General features: G+C 34.8%; 1 pseudogene; it reads right to left on the reverse strand.

Moving 5' to 3' along the window:
* Nucleotides 1-368: 368 nt before the first annotated feature.
* On the reverse strand, nucleotides 369-487 carry LOC120619893 (uncharacterized; annotated as a pseudogene).
* Between the last annotated feature and the right edge of the window lie 5676 nt (nucleotides 488-6163).

The raw sequence follows: 6163 nt of genomic DNA on the forward strand, positions 1-6163 counted from the left end.
CTCTGCTCTCTAAAATTTAAGGGTCACTCTAAAGTGTATAGGGTGGTGGTTTGCAGGGAGAGGCCAGGGAGGCGGGGAGAACTTCAAGGTCATAAAATGGCAAAAAAAAAAAAAAAGCCTGAAAATTGAGAAAAGGTATATATGAATCACTCATGAGCTTTCTTATCGACAAGTTTCTTTTTTAGCAATGATAAAGATCAATGAAGTAATGTACTTCGTTATTCCTAATGAAGATATTAGCTAATATGATCCATTCTTTTTTTCTTTCTTTCTTTTTTTTTTTTTTTTTTTAGGCGAGGCAACCCTTGGTTGCCCTCACAGATTGCAAGGACCTTTTCAGTTTACAATCCCTTATTTTTTATTTTTTACACCTACAGCACCTTGTCTTTCTAAGTGGTCTCCCATCCAAGTACTAACCAGGCCCAAATCTGCTTAGCTTCCGAGATTAGATGGGATCGGGCTTGTTCAGGGTGGCATAGCTGTAGACTAATATGATCCATTCTTAATAGGTATTTAAGAAAACTACTAGATTTCAAAAAGTCAAAATGATTTATTAGTCTTTCTCTTGTCTTAAGAATTATCTCCAAATGGATGGTTTCCTTTTGTGTGCTTCAATTTCAGTCTCAAAGTTTTCATGTGGGTATTTTCTGTTGAAACATTTCGTAAGCTCTGTGAGGGATTCTGGAGATATTTGCAGAATATATGGTCCTCCTCTCCATTAGTGCCTCTGGCCTGTTTTTGAGTAACCCTGCCACGTTACACATACCTTTTGGACTCTTCTAGGACCCTTCGTCCTATGGCACTGCACTCCTGTCATGAGATCCCACTGGACACTTGCTCCTGCAGGCCCTGACCTGGCTTCATTCAGAGATAGAAACAATGAGATGACCCCCGATAAAAAAAAAAGGTGGGGGGGAGCTTTGATATTAAACTCTCTTTCTTATTTCCTTGACTGTGGCCATTATTTAAGCAATTTGAGTAATTTTCTCTTTCTGTAATATTCTATCCTTGTAGGCCACCTGATGTTTGGTTGTAAAATGATGCTTCTTACTACTCAGAACATTGATTCTGGTGCCAGACAACCTGGATTAAATTTAGTTCTAATCAGGACTAGCTTTGTGATTTGGAGGAAATTTTACTTAATCTCTCTCTGCCTCAGTTGCCTCATCTGTAAAATGTAGTTAACACACTATTTTTATTTCATAGGATTTAGTATGAGAACTAAACATTCTGAGTTTTCCACAAACCCTATGTTTGTTGCATCATAGGCCTAAATACTTATCTCATTACACACCTCGTCCCTAATGATATTATAATTTACATTTAAGTATTTTCAGAGTCCGCATTGCCTACCACAAATCTATATCTAAGTAATAAATGTGATGTCATATAAAACACTAAGATTAAATAGATAACCAATAGGAATATTTCTTAAAACTAGAGATTCTTCTTCCCAAGTTTTTAGGAGAGATTTGGAACCCAAACCAAGTGATAAATCTTTATTGCTCTCTCTGTGCCCAGAAAAGGAGACAGCAAAAAAGCAGGAAGGAACTCTGAGGAACTCGTAATTCATTTTTTCCAATGAACTGTGATAACACATGCTCTATTTAAGAACCAAAAGGACTAGAAATTTCAAAGCAAATTTTATATTAGACCATGTAAATAGTCTGAGTTCAAGGTAAAGAGAGCTGGTATGTCCTAGAAGAGGCCAGCAGGTCTCATGTCCTTGCCCATGTTCAACAAGAAAGACAGAAGAAAGACAAAGCACTGCCATCTGGATGAGTATGGGAAGGTCTAGAGCAGCGTAAATAGTCATGCAAAGTTTTGTTCTAATTACACAAACTTTTGCTTTTTAAAAAAGTGCATAATATCTGCAAGTTCTAAATTTAAATTTAAAGGACTGAAAACACACACACACACACACACACACACACACACACACACACACACACACACACTTCAGTTCTTCCTGACATATCCATTACACATTATGACAAAAAACAAATAGAACTTCTTTTTATCTGGCTCATGCTTTACAGACTCATTTATAATTTGATGCTACCTGTTCTATGTCTCTCAGTGTTTCTGCTTTCAGAGTTTTTCCTACCCTTTGTAAGTCTAGCATCAGTTCTTCCTCTCCCCTTAATATTGTTTTTAATTTTGCAAGATAAAAAGATTTCATTTCAAATACTTGTAAATCTTCTTGCCAGTCATCAGAAAAACTGCTAAATAATTTTGTATCTAATCAAATTGATCTGGATGGCCTCCCACTGAGCAGCTCCACTTTCTCCTTCAAGCCTCTTCCTGCCCATTTTCCATTCCACACTCTGCCATAGGTTGCTATTTATCAATGATTTTTACATAGAAATCTGTCAATGTATGTTTGATCCATATGCTCATGTAGTTAATGAATAGATGTTATTTTGAAATTACCTTGTAAGATTGAAGACAGGAGGAAAATCAGGGAAATCCTTTTACTTTAAATAAAAAAGACTGGAAGATTAACTGCTGAGGGTATGTACCAACATAGAAGACTGTATCGATTTGTGAATGCCCATTGGGCATTATTTTGAGAAACGGGGCCCTGACAAAAACAAGAAAAAAATATTTTGCTGAATTACTTGTTACTTTCTCTCTTCCCTCTTTCCACTTTCTCTTCCTTTATGTTTTTTTCAGACTAGAACTTTCTAAACCCGGAACCTTCATCAGAAGAGACGTTCATTATTTATTTTGGTGATTTATAAAAGTGCCTATTCTCTGTGACAACTATTCACTGAATTTTAAAGTTAAACATAAATTATGTAAGTATGTCACAATGGGTAGCATTACATTAACTCCTTGTGACACCACTGAGCATAAATTGATCTGGCAAGCTACTGGAAATGAGGGAAAAATACCAACCAGCCAAATCTAACCCAAATAAATGTGTTTTGTATTGAGACCCATTAAAGGCAGATTTCAAAAGGAACTGCAAAGGTAAAGCTTTTTTTTTTCTTTCTTTTCTTTTTTTGATTTTGTTGCAAGTGCCAAGACATCTTTTAAGTAGCTGTGGCCATTTAATACCCAAGGATAACTTAAAATGTGATAAATATTGGTATGTCTCTCTCAGAAACAATCACGTTTTATACCATCTAAGAGAAAAGAACACTATTTAGTTCATTGCATGAACAGAAGGCAAACTTTCCAAAAGAATATATGAAGATTTTGACTTCCCAGCCACATGGGGGTGTTATGAGTTGTTCTCTGATGTGAACAACTGAAAAAGTAAACAAAATATATGAAAAGAAAAACCTATTTTTCAAACATTGGAAAACAGGCAACACAGGACTATGATTTCTAAGAGAAAGAAAACAAATCAGGTTTTCTGCTTAGAATCACCATCCAGATTTTTATGGAGAAAGATGGAGCACAGTGTTTTTATTGTCTTGAGGAGACAGACAGCTGGAATTGTGGACACAGTACCAGAGAGAAGAGAACTACACAGAGCCAGAGCTTCAGAAATCTGCACAGGGTACCTTTCAATCTACTACTGAATACTAAGCGTAATGATGAAAGCATATCATTAAGTGAAAACTCATAGAGCCAGACAAAGAATTCTCAGGGAGCTATTATCAGAACAATACCCAGAGCTCAATTAAACAAGGCTTAGGTCCCTTTGAATTTTAATCATCCAGAGTGGTGCATTCAGTAGTTGGGTAAAACTAGCCCTATAAGAAAGGCCGCACAGACTATTAATAATAAAGCTTAAGAAATCATGGAGCTAATCTGCAAATAACCCTGAAGCCTGCCAAAATGTTTTCAACGCTCTGTGTAGGAGGACAAAAAATCAAAAACTAAAAACAACAACAAAAAAGAGAGACCCTAAATAACATCATATTTACAGTATCTAACATTCAAACCAAAAATTACTAGCCATAAAAAATGAAGGAAAATGTGACCAAGAGCCAGATGAAAAATCAGTCAATAGAAATTGACCAAAAAATTGACAGAAATAATAAAATTATCAGAAAAAAAAACCCTTCAAAACTGGCATTATGAATGTATTGGCTGCTCAAGAGATAAATAAAGAATATGAAGATAACCTGAAGGGAAAGGAAAGACATCATCAAGTTCCACATAGAAATCCCAAAGAAGAAAAATACAATATCTAAAGTAAAAAATTCAATGTATGATATTAACAGCAGATTAGATTCTGGCAGAAATAAAATCAGTGAATTTGAAGACATTGCAATAGAAACAATCTAAAATGAAACACACAGAGAAAAGACTAAACAGTAAATACAATCTCAGTGACTAACGAGACAATATTAAGTGGTGTAGCATACGTGTATGTAGAGTTCCAAGAGGACAGAGAAAGTGTGTGGAGGATGTGAAGAAATAATGTCCTCAAATTTTCTAAATTTGATGAAAATTCTGAATCCACAGATCCCAGAAACTCAATGAACTCCAAGCAAAATATACACATGGACACATATAAACCCAAACATAGACACACACACACATACACAATCAGACCAAGCCACAGCATAAACTCCTGAAAACAATGATAACAAAATTTTAAATCTGCCAGAGTGAAAAAGATGTAGTACAGAGGAATGAAGAAAAGAATTACTACAGACATGTCAAGGAAAATGAAATACACCAAAAGAAAATGAAAAACCACCTTAAAGCTGGTAGAAAAAAAAAGAAAAACTATCAAATTAGCATTCTAAATCAAGCAAAAATATCTTTAAACATAAAGGCATAATAAAGACATATTCACACACAGAAAAAAATCCTGAGATAATTTGCTGCCAGCAGCCCTGATGTTCAGAAATGATAAGAAAGTTTTTCAGGCTGGAAAAAAAAATGATTCCAGATGGGAATTAGGATCTAAAATATATATATATATATATATATATATATAAAAGGTACTGAAAATGACAAATATGTGGCAAATATGAAAGGCTTTTTAAATCTCACATTCGAACTTCATTACAAGTTATTGATTTTTAAAAGCAAAATTATAACAGTGAAAGGTATGGTTTATAACATGTAGAACTAAAATATTTTATAACCCTCATACAAATGATGGGGAGAAGGAAATGAAAGCATACTGTCATAACTTTCTTATGTTATATGTGAAGTGGCATTATATTATTTGAAAGTAGACGGAGGTAAGTTAAAGATATATATTGTACATCCTGGAGTGAGTGTTTAAAAAAAAGCACACAAATAAAAACAATGGAAAGGTGCGGGGGGTGTGTCTAATGAACCAACAAAGGACAAACACACTCAGTCATTCTCCCTGTGGTATCAGGGCTTCAGGTTACCTGAGCTCTCTCCCTCTATCATTAGCTTGATTTGTATAAATCCTCTGTGGGTTAAGGCCCATAGTGATAAAAAGTGAGACAGGTGGACTTTTACATCAAAAATTCATGATACTTTTGACACTAAAGCATTTGGAAATAGAAATCTCTATTAGGATCAGTCTAAGGACATAGGTGAAATCTGTCTTTTGTCTTTGTTATTACTACTGTAGAGAAGGGTTTTTTTGTTTTGTTTTGTTTTTTTTAAATTAAAACAATTAACTTCTTTGAACTCCCACCTACCAACTGGAGCCCTCACCCACTTCTCATGGCTTTTTAGTTCTTTCATCCAGAAATGGGGTGCTTTATGCTGTGGTTATTACAGTGGGCACCTCTTCACTGAACAAAGTTTTTGAGTACCTTGTTTTTACCATACAGGGTTATCATGGGGAGGCCCTTTCGCTTCTCCATATGTGTGTTTTCCATTGATTTCTCAAGCTCAATGTCGAATGTTTTCTTCTATAAGGCTTTTCTCTGGTCACAAGAATCCTCCCCTATTGAATGATAATATATGCAATATTTAGAGATTGGCTTTTTTTTTTCTTTCAGCATAATCTATATGATTATAGATTATCCCCTGAGATCTATTCAAGTTGTATGAATCAATAGCCCATCCTTTTCATTGCTTTATAGTATTCCATTGTGTGAATGTACCAGTTTATCTATTTACTCACTGAAGGACATCTGATTGTTCACAGCTTTTGGCTATTATAAATAATGCCATTATGAACATTCATGTGAATGTGTGAAGAAAAGTTTTCATTTCTCTGGGATAAATACCAGAAGTGCTATTGCTGAATTGTTTGGCATATGCA

The sequence above is a fragment of the Pteropus medius genome, unplaced genomic scaffold (genome assembly GCF_902729225.1).
Source record: "Pteropus medius unplaced genomic scaffold, Ma_sr-lr_union100, whole genome shotgun sequence".
NCBI classification, from domain to species: Eukaryota; Metazoa; Chordata; class Mammalia; order Chiroptera; family Pteropodidae; genus Pteropus; species Pteropus medius.